The 18,814-nt window shown below is 59.7% G+C and overlaps 1 protein-coding gene across 1 annotated transcript in view; it reads left to right on the top strand.

The window, feature by feature from the left end:
* Positions 1 to 6,571: 6,571 nt before the first annotated feature.
* Positions 6,572 to 18,814, top strand: part of WASF2 (WASP family member 2) — a 32,132-nt gene continuing 19,889 nt past the window's right edge. Inside the window, exon 1 of the mRNA XM_084496829.1 lies at positions 6,572 to 6,684. The gene's annotated coding sequence lies outside the window, so the exon portion shown is untranslated. The remainder of the gene's footprint in view (positions 6,685 to 18,814) is intronic.

Genomic DNA, 18,814 nt, shown 5'->3' with positions numbered 1-18,814 from the left:
CGGAGGAGCTGAGATCAGCAGAGCAGGGGCCAGGAAAGTGAGGGAATAAAAGTGAGGGCTGTTGCGGGCTGTTAGCAATATCTGCTGCCTGGTGGGGCTTTCAGAGCCGGGGGGGGCTGGCACGGGGCAGGGGGCTGTGCGCCCACCCCAGGGGAGGCTCCCTGTTATGGGGATGGGGTTTGGCAGTCGGGGTCCTTCCCTGGCACCCAGTGACTGGGGGGGACAAAAAGGGAGGGCTCCACGCCACTGCTCCTAAATCTTGCACAAAGGGGCCCCAGTGGGGGCAAGAGGGGATCGCCCAGTGCCAGTGCTCTGTTGGGGCACAGCCACGGGGGTCTTGGGCTCCATGGGGTGGGGGCACTCAAGGCACATCCCTGACCCCTGGGGAACAGGGGGTGCATGGGGATGGCACCCCCAAGGTGTTCAGGCTCCAGGAGGGGTTCTGCAAGGGACACAGGAGGCCAGAGGAGGCCTTTTAGGCTCAGTGGGGCTATGGGGTGGGGAGGGGGCAGCTGCGCCCTATAAAGGCTGAGGGAGCCCCGCTGGGGGCTAGAGCTCCTTGGTTGTGGTGGGGGCCTTGGCTGTGCCCTGCAGGAGCAACCAGGTCAGGGTCGCATCCCCTGGGGCTGGCAATGGGTCAGGGTCTGGTTTGGGGGTGCTGGGGTGGGAACCTGGGGGCACCGTGGGGGGTTTTTTTGGGGGGGTACGGTGCCAGCCCCGCTGTTTGTTTTTCCGAGGGCCCAAATGGTGCGGGTTATCAGCGGTGGCAGAAGCGCCGCGCTTCCTGTCTCGGTGTGCACGCCGGCTCCTCGGGGAGGGATTAAGGGGATTATATTATTATTTGTTATCACTGAGGGGGGAGGAAAAAAAAAAAAAAAAAAAAAAAAAAAAAGAAGAAGAAACCTCCATTGCTGGGAACTCTGCCTAATCGGGGCAGAGATTAGCTCCTTCCCCAGGCCTCCACCCGGCTGGGCTGCGGCCACAGACAGCGCCCACGGGCACCGGGACTACGGTGACCCTGCCCAGGATAGGGGTCCGGGGGGGACCACCCTGCAGCAGCCCTGTGGCTCTGTCATCCCTCCCGGCAGGGTGACACAGGGCCACCAGGTCCCTGGGGAGCCGCTTTGCCCGCAGCCACGTGGGGGAGAGGATTTGGGAGGCAGTGGTCACCGTGGGGAGCAGCGCCGTGTCCCTGGGCACGGTGCCACCGTGTCCCTAGGCACCAGCAGCGCAGGGCGAGCCAGGGAGAAACGTTCCCAGCAGCGTGGGCAGGGGGTCTCTGCCTTCCCAAATGCCAAACCCATGGAAAACGGCCAGCTTGGGGTGCCCAGGATGCGCACCCAACCCCGGTCCCCTTCGTTTTGCAGAGGGTGCAGGGGGAGGAACGCAGCCCCAGGGGGAGGCGAGGCTCCTGGTCGGGCGCATGGCTGGGTGCCGCAGGCTGGGACGTGCCTCCCGCCCTTCCTCGCCCCGTGTCGGCCGCCCTCTTCCTCGCCCTGAGCCCTGCGGTGAGCGGTGCCCCGCTGCCAGCTCAGCCCTGCCCGCCTCTGACTCACAGGGAGCCGCCCCGGCGGGGCTGCAGGGCGGGCAGGGTGCTGCCATGTGCCACGGCCGTCCCCCTCTCACGGTCCCCTTGATGCGTCCCAACCCATCCTCATCCTCCTGGGGACGAAGGCCGGGTTGTACCACGGTGTTTTGGGGACACGAGGGAGCCTGCAGGGCAGCGAGGGCTCTGGATGGGGGCCAGGAGGGGGACGATGCCGCAGCCGAGCTGTGCGCCCAGCTTTGTGTGGTGGCGTGCCCCAGCCCATCCTCCTCTCCATGCGCCAACCCCTGCCCAGCCCCATCCCCGTAGGGCTGCGGGCATCCTTTTGGGGAGGCAGAAACCCCCCCAGCCCTCGGGGCACGGGGCACACCAGGGCAGCACTGCGACCGGGAGCGCTCTGTGCGCTGGCGCAGAGGTCTCAGGAGATGGGGCTGCCTTTTCCTTCCTCTCCACAGCTCTTCCTGCAGGGCCGGGAGTCCCCCAAGGCCAGCCTTGCTCATTATATTGCAGCTCACCTATTCCTGCCCAGCACAAACAAGCGCACATCTCGAGTTATTTATTTATTTTCCCCTCTTTCCAACCCCCCCCCCCAACCACCACCGGTTTTGAGCAACCGGAGGCCGATCCGGGTTCAAACGTGGGGTGCAGGCGTGGGGCAGCCCCTCTCCAATTTCACCTTGGCTGTGGCGGGGCTGCAACCGGCGACACCGCGGCAGAAAGGCTGTCATTAGAGCTGCCTCCACGCACCCTTCCGCTGATGGACCACGCTATTTTCTTTAGTCTTTTATTTACACTTTATTGCTCTTGTTTTTGCACCGGCAAGCGCTGCTGGAGTGCACAGAAATCCTTCAGATCTCGGCTGGCAGCAGAGCTCTGCCTAATCATAGTCATTATCTGGAAGCAGGTAATGGGCATCTTTCCCATGTTAATTTGAAAACAGAACCGGCGAGAGCAGGACGCCGGGGACGGAGCAGGCTCCCCGGGGGGTGTGCGGCCACCCCGCTCACCCCGAGGTTTGGGGAGAGGGCGCGGGGGGCACAAACACGCTGGGCACGGCCACCGCCCGGGCTTTGCACAAAATATAAATCCTCCTCGGGAAGGGATTTGGGCACCGCAGCCGGTTGCTGGCCGGCATCCCGCAGCCGGAGCCCGTCGGTGCTGCCGCAGCAATAAAATCGCCAGGTCTTGTTTTCGCGGCGAGGAGGATGCTGGCTCGCCCTCCTCCCGCGCCGCCGTCAGAACTTGCCCCCGGATCGGCCCAGCCTGGCTCGGTCCTTCGTTAACAAGGACTCGTCCCTTTTATCCCCGGCTGCGGGAGGGGACGGGGATGGAGGGGAGCGGGGAGGATGTCTCCCGTGGGCGAGCCTCCCCCTCGCCGGGGCCGGGAGGGGAAGGCTGGGTGGCGTTGGAGTTTCGTTTGCTGAGATACCATTAACGAGTGAGCAAAGGTTGCGGAGTCTCCATGGAGACAAGACAGCAAGCGAGACGAGCGGGTGTGCAGCCGAGGTTAGAGCTGATTAGTAAATGTCAGCGGCGCGGCAACTGCCCGCCGCCGAGCTGGCCCGGGGCCCCGGTGGGCAGTGGGCACCCCGTGTGTCCTGGGCGCCAGGGGCTCCCCATTGTGTCCTGTGTGTCCTGGGCACCATGGGCACTCCGCGCATCCTGCACACCAGGGGTATCCAAAACGTCCAGGGGTGTCCTTTGTGCCCTGAGCAGCGTGGGCACCCCCCGTGTCCGAGGCACTGGGGGTATCCCATGTGTCCTGAGCACCCTGGGGACCATGGGCACCCTGTGTGCCCTGGACTCTAGGGGCACCCCACGTGTCCTGGGGACCAGGGACACCCCACACGTCCTGGGAACCACGGGCACCCCGTGCATCCCATGCGTCCTGCACCCCAGGAGCACCTCATATACCCCGTGTACCCTGCGCACCACGGGCACTTGCTGCATCCTGCGTGCTCCATGCACCCTGTGCCCCCTGAGCCCTTCATGCCCCCTCTACCCCAAGTGCCCCCTGTGCCCCCCACGCATCCCCCAGGCCCCAGGAACCCTGCGCACTTCCTCGTGTGCCCCGTGCACCCTGAGCATCCCAGGAGCCCTGGGCACCCCGTGCACCCCGTGTGCCCCACGCACCCCGGCTTGCCACCGATACCAGCAGGGAGGTGACTTGTGGGAACCAGGGATTCGGGACGCTGCTGGGTGCCCGTTCCCGGAGCATCCTCGCAGCTCTGGCGCTGCCAGCCCTGGCTGCCTTCCCTCGGGGAGCGGGGCTGCAGCTGGAGCCGCTCTGCCTGCGCGCCCGCCGCCGTGCCGCGCTCCTCGGCCATTTTGTGAGGCACGGGGGGCAGCGGGGGGGCAGAGCTGCCGGAGGCAAGGACAGGGAAGGGGGCAGCCGGCCAGGGACGGGCACCCGAAGCTCCCCGGCACAGCCTGGGGGGGACTCGAGAGCCGCTTGGCCACCGTCCCCCAGCACCTCCGGGCAAGGACGCGGTCACGGCCTCGTGCGAGGCTGGGGTGGCACGCAGTGATTTTTGTCCCTCCCGTTGAGGATTTCTGCTCATCCCCATCCTCGGGGTGTGGAGAGGAGGGCTGAGGCTGGACCCGCTGGATTTTAGCGGGGAGCAGAGCCCAGGCTGAGGGGTGGGAGGGAGCTGGAGGGGGCAGCAGCGCGGGGCAGGACCCCGCTAGGGTTAGGGGGGCTCGGATGCGGCCGGAGCCCACCCAGGGGAGAGGCAGGAGCAGCCTGCACGGCATTTCCCTCCAGCAAAAGGCACCTGGCAGGCGAGAGCATCCCTCTCGCCGAGAAACAAGTGTCAGGGGGGGGCCGGATCCCGCAATTTAGCAGGTATTATTCGGCAGCTATAAACAGAGCCTCTCGCACAGGCAGGGGAAGAGATAAAGGTTGCGGCGCAGCTACAGATGAGGTGGTTCCCTTGAGGCTGTGACACCTTGAGATGGAAGCAGATCTTCTTCAAGGCGACGGCTGCCTGGCGGCCTGGAAAACCTGGAGCCCGCGGCCTCCCGCGGCGCCTCGCACCCAGGGGTGGGTGCTGGAGGGTGGGGGGCACGGCCGGGTGGCACCCACGGGATGCTGTGCGTGGAGGGGTGGCACAAAACGGGTGGAAAAATGTCATTTCCATCACCACCACGCACCCGTCTTGGCCAGGGCGTGCCGAGGGGGGGTGGTGGGTACCCGGGTACCCAGGGCTGGGGGTTGTCTGTGCAGGGAGCCGCAGGACTGTCGGGGATTTAATCACTGGGGTTTGCCCCAAAGCACCCGGAGATGCCTCCAGCTTCTTTCGGCTGAACAGAACCGGGTGCTGGTGGCGGTGATCGGGCAGGGGAGGGAAGATTTGGGCAGGGGAGGGAAGATTTGGGCAGGGGAGGGAAGATTTAATGCCCCAGGTGCTGCTGATCGGGTGTGTTTGGGACACTGGGGATCTTTGTTCTCCCTCCTCCTTTCCTTTCCCCTGAGGGTGTCTCCTCCAGGCAGAGGATTTCGGCCCTACAGCAACCTGCCCCACACCGAGCTGTCCCCACACACCCCGGGGGGGACCGGGGAGGACACGGCCGAGCTGGAGGCTGGGGGAGGCTTTTTGGAGCCTCCACTGCCTCAGCCGGAGCCAAGCATGAAAAATCCGAGCACAAACCTGCCTTTTGTGGGGCCCACAAAATTTGTCATTCCCCACAGGCACGCAGGGTGCCAGCCCTGTGGCTGCCAGTGTGAGCAGCTGGCTGCAGCCCGGCTGGGTGCCCTGTCCCTGTCCCCCCCCCGGGCTCTGTGTCACCCCCCGGCTCTGAGTCACCCCCCCAGGGGTCAGGGGGCTGCAGGGCGCCCCTCTGGCTTCATATCAGGAGAGCTCCTGGATGCGACCCAGCTGGGTGCCCGGCTGCTGGGCACCCCCTGTGCCCTGTCCCTGTGTCCCCCCCATGCCTTATCCCTGTCCCCCCCCCATGCCCCGTGTCCCCCCTTGCCATGTCCCCCTGTGCCCTGTGTCCCCCCAATGCCTTGTCCCTGTCCCCTCCCATGCCCTGTAACCTCCACCATACCCTGTGTCCCCCCTTGTCCATGTCCCCCAGTGCCCTGTGACCCCCCCCATGCCCTGTGTCCCCCTCCCCATGCCCCATGTGCCCCCCACCCCGTGTCCACCCCCATCCTATACCCCCCCATGCCATGTCCCCTTCATGCCCCGTGTCCCCTCCATCTTGTGGCCCCCCATGCCCTGTCCCCCCTCATGTCCCCCCCATGCCCCGTGTCCCCCCCCATGCCCCGTGACCCCCCCGTGTCCCCCCATGCCCTGTGACCCCCCCACACCTTATCCCTGTCCCCCCCAAACCCTGTGTCCCCCTCCATGCCCCGTGACCCCTCCCATGCCCTATCCCTGCCCCCCCATGCCCTGTGTCCCCCCCCATGTCCCCCCCACCCCCTGTCCCCCCCCATCTATCAGGGGCTTCAGGTTCCCCCCCCCCCAATGCCCGCAGCAGCAGCGAGGCCCCCCTAGGCCCGGCCCGCCCAGCCCAGCCCTGTCCCCGTCCCCCCCCTCCGCTCCCCTTTGGTCCCGTCCCGCTCCCCCCCCCCCGCTCCCCCATTGGAACGTTCCTCCCAGGGCCTGAGACCGTAGAGGCGGAGGGCGACACCAAAGGGAGGCTCTTGGGGAGGGGGGAGAAATATACCCCCCTTTTCCTCTAAAGTCGCGGGTAATATCGTCGTGTTTTGTCCCTATCAGACCCATGAGAAGATTTTTGAATTATCGTGACTATGCTCGATGTCGTGATTCTCCCCTCCGCCCCGGGGATACATCCCAAAACTCCCCAAGGCTCCCCCCGCCCCGTCCCCCTGGTGGTACTTCCCTCCCTGTTTACTCTCTTTGCGCGGCCGCCTTGGGTGGGGTTCTCCGGCTACTCTACTTTCGTACGCAAGTGGCGTAGGGCGGCTTTGATAGACAGCCGCGTTCAGCCAATGGCGTGGCGGCGCTGCTGGCCGGCGAGCCAATGGCGCGGCGGACCGGCGAGCGGGAGGAGGCGGGGCGAGGTTCAGTCAGGACAGGGAGGGGGAGCCGTGGAATGGCGGACGGCCGGGCTGGGCCGCCCTGGTGGTAGCGAGCCCAGGGGCCCGGAGAGGACAGCACCGGAGCGAGGTGAGTGCTGAGAGCAGCCAGCGGTGCCCCCTCGGGCCCTTCCCGGCCGCTTCTTGCCTCGGGAGAGCGGCGGAGGGGTTGGGGTGGGCTGCTAGGCCCTTGCCAAATAGTGAGCCACGGGGCTGAGGCGGGCGGTGGTTCCTGCCACAAAGTGAGCTTATGGGGCCTGTGAGGGGGCTCCGGTGCCCCCGGGTCAGGGGGGACAGAGGGGGGGCTGTGGCTCTGTCCCGGGCTAGCACTCGCCCGGCCCCTCCCAGGAGCCAGGGCTCGGGGCAGGGCGTGGGCCCTGGGCCGGCCTGAGGGGCTGGGGTGAGCTGGGGCCCTGGGGTGGGGGGTTGGGGGTCAGGGGGGGCGTAGGGGGGGTAAGGGGGTCTGGGGGGGGTTAGTGAGGCTGGGGGTGTGGGGAGCTGGAGAGGGGTTGAGTAGGGGGGTCAGGGGGCCTGGAGAGGGGGGTAGGGGAGTTGGGTAGAGGGGGTTAGGGGGGCTGGAGGGGGCATTAGTGGGGCTGGGGGTGTTAGGGGGGGCTGGGAGTGGGTTAGAGGGGCTGGGGAGGGGGGTTAGGGGGTGTGGGAAGGGGGTATAGGGGGGCTGGGGGTGTTAGAGGGGCTGGAAAGTGGGGTAAGGGGGTGTGGGAAGGGGATTAAGGGGGTCAGGAGAGGGGGGTTAGGAGGACTGGGGGGGTAGCTGGGGGTCTGGAGGGGAGAGTAGTGGGGCTGGGGGTGTTAGGGGGTCTGGAGAGGGGGGTTAGAGGGGTTGGGGGGGTCAGGAGGGGGTTTAGTGGGGCTGAGGGTGTTGGGGGGTTTAGAAGTGGCTTAGAGGGGCTGGGGAGGGGTGTGGGAAAGGAGTGTGGACTCAGGAGAAGGGGGAGTTAGGGGGTCTGGGGCAGGGGTTTATGGGGTCTAGGGAGTCTGGGGAAGGTTCAGTGGGGCTGGGGTGTTTGGGGGTCTGGGGAGCGTCCCTCGTTTTGTGGTCTGGTGCGGGCCGTGCTGTCGGGGTCTGTCAGCAGCCCGCCTCGGAGGTGGTTGTGGAGAAGCGTGCCCGCCTCCTGCCCACACAGCCAGCGTGCGGGGCGCTGGGGGAGCCTCCCTGCGGGATGGGGACCCGCGGGCAGGGGCGTCCTGGCTGTGTGTGAGCCATAAAACGCCCAGCTCCCGGGGTAAGGCAGCCCGGGTGAGGAAATGTCTTCGCCACTGGTAAATCCCTGGGTGCTCGCGGGGAAGGGCGGAACGGGATGAGGTCGGGGAGCTGGGGCAGATGCGCTGCCCTGCCCCTGACCTCAGCCCTCAGCCCTTCGCCTCCTTCCAGGGGAGAAATCAGGTCGCTGGAGGATGTCCTCGGGGTTGTGCCTCGCTAGTTAGGCTCGTGTTGGGGTTGCTCCTTTGGGATACGCGTCGATGCCCTTTGGAGGGAGGTGAGAGATGGCAGCTCCTCCCTCCTGGCAATGATTTGACCTCAAAGAGCGTCCTCGGGTAGGATTTTTTTTTTTATTTCCTCGCCAGAAGTTTCACGTTTGGTGTTAGGTTCTGCTTTCGGCAGCAGCAGAAGTGCCGGAGTTCACACAGGGCAGAGCCCTGGCGGGTCTGCACGAGGGGCTGCCAGCGCTGCGGGCCCGAAATAATACTGATAACAACAAAAAAAATGGCATTACATACACCTGCTCCACATGAGGCTGGAATTTATTAATCCACCAGCAACCCCCGCTCCTGTGTGTCCTTCCCTGGGCCGTGTGAGGACGGGGAGGTTGGGGAGCAGCGGCGGGCGCGTGAGTTTCCCAGCGGCAGGGCTGATGCAGAGCGTGACTCGGTGGGAAGCGCTCGGTCACATGAGGAAGGGGAATTGTTGTGTTTCCCCCCCCGGTTTAAGCACCCGCAGAGCTGCCCGAGCGCTGCCTTGCGACACTTTTCGGTCGGCTTCGCCTCTCGTTGACCTTGAGCAGGGTTTTTGTTGGGGGAACCGACCCGGAGCTCGTTCCAAAGCTTGGTTAAAAACAAACCCGCTGGAAACGCGGAGTGGGGATGGGGTGACTTTGAAAATCTGCTCCCTGTCACAGCCAAGGACAAGCTCCGTCCAGGAAGCCGGGTGGAGCAGGGCAGGCACTTCAGCTTTAAGCCTTTTTTATTATTTTTTGAGTGCTGTTCCTGAAAGTTTGAATGGAAGAGCTTGTTCTAAGCTGCAGAGGCCCAGCTCGTTCTCATCTTTGGTGGAGCTGCGGTTGGTGACGCTGTCCCGGGGCCGGTTGGTGGCCGCAGGGCTCAAACCCAGGAGCTTTGCCTAAAAATGAGCAGTTTCTGTGTGGGGAGAAGCCTCGCTCTGCTCGGCCGAGGAGCAGCTCTCCTCGCTGCCCGTCCCAAGCAGGGGTTGTACGAGGTTAGCCTCCAGCAGCCACCCGAATGTAAACTTCTCCCCACACCGCATATTTGCGCTGCTTTAAAAAATAAACAATTTTTTTTTTATACCTTGTAACAAGTTCAAAAAGTAAATGTCCCAAATTCCAGTCTTTTTTTTTTTTTTTAATTTTTTTATTTTTTAAACCAACCGAACTCGTGCTGGCTCCTGCTTGTCAGAGTCTTCCTCCTCGCAGCTGCGGAGGCTCCTTGGGGTTTTGGGAGCTGCTGTGGGGTGACGTTAGCAGGACCCCTGCTTAATTTGTCCCTTCCCAGCCCCACAGAATCAGAGGTGTGGCAGCAAAGTGCCTGCTCTCGCCCAGATTTCCCCTTTTGGGTTCTGCCCGGTCTGCATTCCTAACAAATCCTTCCAGCTCTGGTTTTCCGAAGCTATGCTGGGGGTGGGCTCGGCAGGAGGACGAAGAGGAGGAAAAAAAGCGATGTGGTGTGCTCCTAGCCACTTTATTTTATGCAAACCCTCCCTGAAATGTGGTTTAGTGAAGTGAAAAAGGGGCTGGGGGGGCTTGGGGCCGCAGCCCTGGCCTGGTTTCCTGGTGAGCAACGCGCCGAGCGGGGCATTTTTCAGCTGCAATTCGGGAGGCATTTGTGAGCAGTGATTCATAACAAATAACACAACCTCCGTGATAACTGCCAACCCAGTTTCTCAGCATGCCTTGAATGTATCTCATTCTTCGGGGCTGGCCTAGGAAAAGTTGATTTCATTCACAAAGCTTAGATAATCGCGCGGCGTGGGCGGAGGGGTTAAAACTTCAGTGATTGCCTCATATGCACGGAGTTACGCTGGGAAATCAATCTTTTTTTTTTTTTTTATTTTGATGGTGATGGGAGAACAAAGGGGGTTGGGATCACCCTGCCCACAAAATCAGGCCAGCTTCCTTTGTCAGGCCGCAACGAGGAAGATCAACGAGTGTAAATCCATGCTTTAATCCGCGCAGGTAGTTTGTTTTGGTAGGCTTTCTGGACTCTGATGCTGAATAATTTTGCAAGTGAGGCTTCTCCCTTCAGCTGTGTGTGCTGCACGACTTGGGCAAACCAGGAAAAGGAGGGAGCGGCGATGGTTGGTGAGTGCTGGCGTGTTCCTGTGCCCTCATCCAGGAGGGGCCGGGGGCACCAGGCAGAAACACGCAGCCCAAACCCACTCCCAGGGGTTTCAGCAGCCGGGACGGGGCCCGGTGTGGCCGTTCGGGGCTCAGCCTGCTCCTCGCTGTCACTTCTGAACCTCACGGTGCTCAGGAGGTGAAGCAGAAGTGAAGAAATGATGCTTTCCCTGCGCTGAACGAAATCCAGAGCAAAACTCTGCTCCTCTCCCAGCAGAGGTGGCGTGGCCGTGCTCGCTGCTGCCGGGGGCTGTAGGAGGCAGTTGTGTGTTTGTGCTGCGCCTTCCTTCTCGCTGCACAGGGCTAAATATTGGCGAGATCAGGCCCTCGCTTACCACGGATTAACGTTTATTGGAATATTTTTGGTGTTTATAAACGCCGGCTTTAAACCCCGTGTGAAAGTGGCTGCTGGGCATTAGGCAAACGCCTGCTCAGAGCAGAACCACCCCGCTGACATTGACTTCCTTCGTATTTTTGCAACTCGGTGCAATAAAAGGGCTGCGTGCCTCCTTTTTGAGGAGGGGAGGCTTGCTGCCAGAGCGGCCCATCAGCTCCTGATGCAGGCAGAAGCTGCTGCAGGAGGTCAGCAGCCTCGGGGCTGATCCTGAATCATGGTTTTCGGGTAGGTAGGGCTTTTTTTTCCTTCCCGGGAGGCAGCAGGGGGAGGTCCCTCCCCAGCAGGGCCGAAGCGTGAACTTCCACGTCGTGCTGTTGAGCAAGCAGCGCAAAGCGCTCGGCGCAGCCTCGGTCCAAAGCTCGCCTTCACCTGAGAAATGGTTCCTCGAGATCCTGCCTTAATTCCTGAGCTCGTGGGAAGGCCGCCTGGTGTTGGGCTCCTGCAGAAGAGGAGGAGCACAGGCGGATCTCACGCGTGCCTCTGCTGGGAGATTTGCTGGAGAGGTGGTGAAGGAGCAGGGGTCTTGGTTGGGGTCCCCCAAATGGGGTCTGCAGTGACCTGCTCCGTTCCTTTGGCACCTTCTCTGTCATCTTGTGGAGTGGGACTTGGGAGAAGTGAGCTGTGAGGGGTGCTGTGATGGTGGGAGAGGAAGATGGGGGACTCCTGTGCATCAGCAGCGTCTGACATTTGCTCTTGAAGGCCCAAATCTCTGCATGGGAGGCTGTCACTGTGCCACTGCTCTGAGATCGCCGCTGACCTGTCTGGAAGGTTTCAGTTCTGCACAGGAACGGGGCTGCTGTGCTCTGGGGACAGGGACGGAGAGCACAGCAAGAGCCCTGCACTGAACGTAGCTCCTTACTGCTGCTGGAAACCAGCCCCCAGCCAGGAGTTCACCACGTTGCTTTCACCTGGGAAGGTGTCAGGAGGAACTGAACTTCCCTTGTGCCGCGTGATGCCATCGGATCACCTCGGAAGGCGCTCGTTCAGTACGGCTGGTGATGGGTTGCTTTGACCGACTGCTTTCTGAAGCCAAGGCCCTCTTCCCACACGTGGATTTGAGCTTAAAACCCAATTGTAAAGCAAAGGGGGCGAGAGGAGGAAGTGTCTCTTCACCCAGTGCGTGCTGAACGTGGGCCGTGGGATCCCTGCCCCAGGATTTCACAGGTGCCAGCTGTTCGGGTGCGCTCAGAAACCGATGAGACCCGTTCTTGGAAATGAAATCCCCAGCTTCCAGTGATGGTGTTTGTTGCAGCGTGGTCCGAAGGCCCAGAAGATTGCTGCACCATGGGAAAGGACAGCAGGGAGAATCGTTGCTTCTTGCTTGTTGTGTTTTGGGGCTCTTCTTTCAGCACCTGATACCTGGCACCCGTGGATGGGGGATGTCTGGGGGCTGGATGGCCGAGCCTGGCCGTCCTCGGTGTTGTTCAGGTCTCGCCTCCTGTTCAGTCGCTGGCGTTCCCTGTGATGTTACGGAGCCGTGTGCTTCTTCCAGGCCTCCGTTTCTCCTCGCTCGTAAAACTGGGCTAATGACTCTGACCTTTTGTTTGTAAAGCAAAAGGAAAAGGATCAACAAAATACTGGAGCTTATTTACTATCATTACCGAAATGATGAGCAATGCCACTTTGCGGTACTTCAGAGAGGCTTTGCTTATAAGATGCTGGAAATCCCTAGAGAGAGAGAGAGGAGAGAGGAAAAAACATTTCAGTCAGAAAAGGAGGAGGGGGAACGCTCCTCCCAGCCCAATCTTGTAAGTTTATCCTCCTGCAGCACATGAGGTGATGGCTCCAGCCGTGGCCCATCCCAGCTGGGCGTTTGGAGTAGCTGCTGATGATCTCTGATATTTTTTTCCTGTAGCAGCCGAAGGGGCTGGTGTCACTCAGCACGTCGGAGCGAGCCCTGCCTGAACCGTTCCCATGCCAGGGCGTTTTGCAGAGCACTTGGTTGACCCGGGGGTATTACCGCTAATAAGATGGAGTGTGGTTTTAATTTCTCATTTCCTCTTTTCACCGGACGCCCTTTTCCTACTCGTGAGAGTCTCGCTCTGAGTCCCCGTGCAGCAGAAGTCCTTTCTGTCACCCAAAGAATGAGCGACGCGGGGCTTGAAGTGGCATTGAGAGCGGGGCCGGCAGCCACAATACCTGGTGTGTCGGCGGGGCCGCGCTTCATGCATGGAGTGCAAGAAATGGGATTTAATTGGGAGGGAGGGGGAACGGCAGCCCGGGCTGAATGGCTGGGTGAAAGTTCCCCGACCACCCCTTAGCCCGGCAAAGAGTTGGTTGAGTGCTTGCCAGAGCGGAAGCGAGTTCCCTTTCAGGCACCCAGCTTTTGTGCACGGTAAGAAAAAGCTCACACTTCGGCTTCGGGCCTTGCAGCTGCAAAAAAAAAAAAAAAAGTGCACACACCCAGATCCTGTTCTTTCAATACCAGCAGCTGCCGAGCCGATCCTGCGCTGGGGGAAGGCGTGTGGCTGTAAACACAGCTTGTGCAAAACCTTTCCCTTCGGTCTAGGGCAGCACGAAACAAGCGGCCGCTTCCCCTTCGGAGGCTCTGGTAGAGGCACGCGTCGTTAGCTCGTACAAAATAGCCTCGTGGTCGCTCAAGAATTCAGCCTTGTGTCAAGGAGGTTGCATTTAGGGGCCGGCTTCACACGAGAGGTTTCCATAAAGCAGCTTATCTGTAGCCCTTGTGGTCAGCTCTGGTGGGAGGACTTGCTTCTGCAGCATCCCAACCAGGGCCTTGAGCTCTGCTTCCGAAGAGGTCGGTGCAGTAACGCGATGCTTTCAGCCCCTCCGAAACACTTCGGGGTGATACAGAGCCCGGCGCTCGCAGATTACAGAAGGTGAGATCACCACTGGGCTGGGAACGTGCAACATGGAGCCGCCAGTTGGAAAAAAAACTTGTTTTTTTTATTTATTTTTTATTTTTTTATTATTTTGGCCGTCCCAAGGAGATTACGCAGGCGTCTGTCACCGCATCCAAACTGCAACTCGACCTCCCCTGTCAGACCAGGGGGCCTGGCGGAACCGCTGGGGCCTGCCTGGAAGGTTCTTCGGTGCCTCTGGCTGCGCCGGTGGAGAAAGTGAGCGCGGGGCTTGTCATTGTGCTGAGCGAAACCAGAAGGCTGCTGCTGCTCCCGGCTCCCCGCAGCTCTGCCTGCAAATCCCCAGCGGCAGCCCGGGATCACGCGCCGTGCCCGGGCGCGCACAAAGAGCAGCCCCCGCGTCTGCAGGCAGGTGAGGGAGGATTGGGGAGCCCCCAAAGTGGGGCAGGGCCCCTTCTCCTCGCCCTCGGGCACGGCCAGCCCAGGACAAGAGCAAAGAATGGCTCAGAAAAGCCACCAGGATGTGGGGGCTCCTGGTGCGTGGGGGCTTGCCGGGTCTGCCCCGTTTCAGGAGCGCCTCTGTTGCCCTTTCTCCGCTCCTGACATCCAAAAAGCCTATTAAGGGTCCTAATGTGGCACCATATATAACATTTTTTTTGCCTCCCACAATAGAAAACCCATGTGTTATTTTGACTTTATGGAGACACTGTTTATAAACCACTTTAATTTAGATGCTCAAGGCTGTCCTCTCTTCTTTTTTTTTTGGTGACAAATCCCAGCAGATAAAACACTTCTGGAAAATATCAGGGAGTCACTGTCTGCTTTTTTTTTTCTTCCCCTCTCATGTCAAAGGTTAACTTAAAATATTAATGCTGCGAAGATTCATTTAAGATATTTAAAACTGTTCAGGCAAGAATACATGTACATATTGTAATTACTTCCTTTTTCTTACAATTAAAGTAATTGGATTATATTTAATGAGCTATTTACATTTAATAATTAAGAAAAGACTTATCTTTGCAGTATTCCCCAAGTGCAGCAGAAGGGTGGGGGCACTCGGAGCTGTGATATAATTATCTAGGCGTGAGTTGAAACCGAAAGAGCAGTTGGGCTGCACAGAAAACACTTGGAACGGGTTTGTTCCTTCTTTCATTAATCAAAATAGTTTAGCGCGTGTTAAAGGAGAGGGGGCTGAGCTTAGCTGCAAACGCCACGGAGTTGATCTGCTGCAGAGGAAGCTTAAAATACGTTCAGGCTTGGGGAATAAGTCGTTTAGGGGAAAAAAAAAAACACAACCCACACCCTCTCTTTCTGTGCTAATTGCCCTCGAAGGCGAGTGTGCTGCTTTGCACCCGGCGCTTTGTGAGGGCCACCGGGCTCCAGCCTCTCCTCCCGCTGCCCGAGGAGGCTGGTGGGGAGGCGAGGAGGCAGCCGTGCTCACACGCTCTCCTCGTTAGCAGTAATTCAGCCCGGGAAGGAGCTCTGGGGCCGTGTTTGCTTTAGCAGCCGCGCACCATTTGCAGAAGGTGGCCTGGAGCCTACCTGCGCTACCTCAAAATGGAGCTGCTGGGAGCCCTGCCGGGGGCACCCACCCGCGGCCCTTCCAGCTCAGCGCGGTGCCAGCGCAGCCTCCGAGCCTCGGGAAATGGGATCTGAGTCTTACCAGTGCTCCTGCCTGTGCCAGGATGGAAACAAAGCCACTTCTGCCCCAGAAAGCTTCACGGCTTCGCGGCCTCGACCTTTAAGGACGTGGTTTTGGGGCCACCCCGTTTTAGCGGGTGCTCTTGTTGGGGACCTCCTGTGGCTGGCCACGAGCCTGCCCCCTGGCCATGCCTCTGCCCCATGCTCCTGGAATATCCGAGAGCCTGCTGGGGCTTTCTGTGCCTTGGTAAACCAAAGTTACCTGTTGTGCAGCTTTTGGTGTTGATCTGTGTTGGCCCCGACCCCTGCCAAAATGAGGCGTGGGTTTCTGGGGAAGCATTCTGCTCCTTTTGCTCTCCTGTTTCCTAGGAGGCAACAAAGCCCGAGCTCCTCGAGCGCTGGAGGAGCGCTGTCTCTCTCCTGATGGATATCCTCCCAGCAAAGACCTTGAAACCTTTCTGTTTCCGAGCTTTAATTCCTGTTTAATCAATAGTTCCGTATTCTGGGAATCAAATCTCTGTGACAGCTCTCTTTAATTGAACTAAACTGCCTTTCTCTTGTCACAGCTCTTCCAGAGTTTTTATTTCAGCGCATTTGTTCTGCCTGCATCCTCGCCAGGCGCTGATAGGAACACCAGGTGACCCTCTTTGTTTAACTTGTTTTTCAGCTAAATGAATGAAAACATTAATTAGGGCAATGGTGTGTTTTAGGAATAAAAAAAAAAAAAGGCTAGGTCAAACTGCTGGCGCCGTTTGCGCTCAGCAGAAGCTCGGAGGATCTGTTTGTTCCCCAGCAGAGGCACCCCCAGCCTTCCACCCCCGGCCTGGTTCCTGCCAGCAGCTTCGAGCTCGTCCCTCTCCAGGAGAACAGGCTGGCGTTTACTGCAGCAAGATCATCTTCGGGAAAGCTGATAACAAAAGTTTAAAAGGAAGAGCCAAATTTTCCCTCACACCTGTGCAATCCCCTCGAGGGCAGTAAATGATGATGATAATGCATGAGCCAGACAAAAAAAAATGCAGAAAATGGCTTGCCGAGCTTCTTTTGCATTTTTCTGAGCCAGAGGACTGGAAAAAAAAAGAAAAAAAGGGTATTTTTGCTCCGGGAAGCGAGCAGGCTGGCTGCTTGATGTCTCAAGGACTGCACAATGCTTCCTGCTGCGCTGGGACAGCGCGGCGGAGGCGCTGCCCCTGCCCCACACGGTGGCCAACACACATTAGGATTAGGGTCGTGCCACCCTAATTCTGGACTTGGTGGTCACAGTGGGTTGGTAATACACAGAGGGGTGCTTCGGGGGGCTGCCCGTGCTCTCCTGTAGGAGACAGCCTGTTATTTTTTGGGAGATGCTGCTCCAGGAAAGCTTCGTGCGGTGGTGGGGCAGAGCTGAGCCCTCTCAGCACCCGGGAGGAGACGCGGGCGGCGCTTTTACCCCTGTGCACGGGGATTTACCCGTGCAGCTCCCCCGTGGCTGATGGGGAGAGCAGAGCCCCGCGAAAGGCAGCAGCCCCGCAGCTGCCCTGCGCTGCTGACTCCTGCTCAGCTGCTGGCAGGCTGGGCTCTTAATGACAGATGAGCCCGTGACGCGTTTTTGGGAATGAATACTTGTTACAGCTGGCGGGATTGGAGTAGTTTGTGGCATCGCATGGCAGTTTGCTCTATAATTTCCCTCCCTATTGCTCGGATGCAGCACTGATTGCTAGGTCTCTCTCCGAGTGTGTGACTGTAGCATTCCTGATTGCTGCATCCCACTTCTCTGTGGCTGCATTGTGCGCTCGGATATAGCCCTGAGCGCTCAGCAGAGCCTTCTGCTGAATATTTTTTTTTTTTTCCACTTCTCTGTGTGTGTGTGTGGCTGCTGCTTCCCTTTCTGCTAGTCTTTTGGGGTTACATAAAAGCCGGTCTCTTTCTGGCCATTACAGCTACATGGGGGAGTAGTTACTGCTGAGAGAAGCTTGAAATTTGAAGCAGAGTTGTCACAGACATTAGAAAGAACAGTCAGTCTGCGTTGGCAAGCGACTGAGTTAAGTCTCATTTCATACTGATGGGAATTTCAGATCTGATTATCTCCTTCCTCCCTCATTCCCAAACCTGCTGGTGTGTCTAATCCCCCGGCGGGTGCTCCTAAAGGCTGCTCAGCCCGAGGCTCGGGCTCCGAGGCTGTGGCCAGGCAGAGGATTTGGGGGTTGCCGCTCAGGGCGATTCGGTCACCCCGAGGTGCTCCAAAACCCGGCTGGGTTTTCCCTCCCCTTCCCCAAAACCGTGCCGTGTCCTCCCTGGGTGCTTTGTGCCGCAGCAGACACGGTGACAGATGACGGCACCGCCGGGGTGCAGATTTATTTGCAGATGGTCCCCGATCCGAGAGGTGGCGCGGCGCATCGAGCGGGGAATTACCCAGGTGACTCCCACTAACGCTGTGCTCCCCGCTCAAACACCGGCGAGAAAAACCTCGCCAGATCTCCCTGCCTGTTATTTACAGCCCTTTGTGTGCCTCGCACACCCCTGGCTCACCTTGCAGCGCTGCCTGAGCTCCCTGCCTGCCCTACAAACCCCCCCCCAGACCCCCGGTGCTCCTCGCTGCCCCTCTCCAAACCACTCGTTAGGCAGCGTTTGCTGCGAGTTGCTGTTTGCTTTTGACAGAACCCGCGTAGGAAAGCAACTCCTCCATCCGAAAACGTCCCCGCGTTGCTTCTCAATGCTCGTAATCAAAGTCTGTCTCCTTTATTGTCGGGAACAATCGCCCAATTTCCCTGTGCCAGCCCTATTTATTAAAAATAGTCAATAAGGCGCAGCTTTGTGCGCGAGGGGTTTATAGACTGGCAGCCCTCGCTTGAAACAAACCAATTGTACTTGATTCTCATCCAGAGCTGGGATTCCTGTGTGATCTGCTCCAGCAGGGCTCACGCGGAGAGCAGTCAATGACTTGCTGATCAGGAATCTGGGAGCAGCAGGCTCGTCTTAAATTTACCTCGGGCTTTGCTCGAAGTGCTGGATTAGAGAAGGCAAAAATTGCACGCTGCGGGTTTTTTTTTTCTCCCCCTTTACTGGCCCGTGTTGCGCCACGCTTGTCCTCCAGCACCGCAAGAGCATTTACAGAAATAATTGCTGAAGTCGGAACCCACTCAAAAATCGGTGAGCGAGGCGTTCAGGTGAGAGCTCGTCATGGAGGGAGCCGCGTGAAGGAGCCCCGCGCACGAATCCTGCTCTGCTGGAGAAACACGAGGGGTCCCAGCAGGCGGTGAGCCGGCCCGGGAGCTGCTGGGGAGGACGATGGATCCCGAAAACGAGGTGCCAGCCGTGGCTGGAAGAGCACGAGGAATCGCAGAGCAGCAGGCAAGGCTTATGTCGTGCTCAGCAAACTTTCCGGGCCGGCGCGGAGCGGGCCGGGGCTGAGCAACGCCTGCGTAAGCGTTTTGGGAGAGGGGAAATTCTGAGGAATTCTGGCAATGCCCGGCTGGAGGTGGGGCGGCGTGCAGCTGCGGGGAGGCGAGGGAAGGGAAAAGAGCCACGGGGCGAAGCTGGGCTCTGCAGATGGTTTGGCTTTTAGTCACCGCCGTCCTACCACGGCGCGGAGCCTTGCTCCGTTCAAGCCGTGACTTGGAGGCTGCGGGAGCAGTGCTCGCCCCGAGCAGGTAGGGAGCTTCTGCTCCCAGTGAGGGTGAGCAAACCGTGAGTGAACCTCAAAAAGCCCCTTGCTGCTTGTTTCGAAGGTGTGAAGCAGGGCGGGTAGGAGGACGAGCGTTTTGGACGTGGATCGATGCAGCAGCACTCGTG

This window comes from Aythya ferina (assembly GCF_964211825.1).
Source record: "Aythya ferina genome assembly, chromosome: 24".
Taxonomy (NCBI): domain Eukaryota; kingdom Metazoa; phylum Chordata; class Aves; order Anseriformes; family Anatidae; genus Aythya; species Aythya ferina.
The sequence above is the reverse complement of the archived record's forward strand: the minus strand, read 5'-3'. Positions and strand labels throughout refer to the sequence as shown.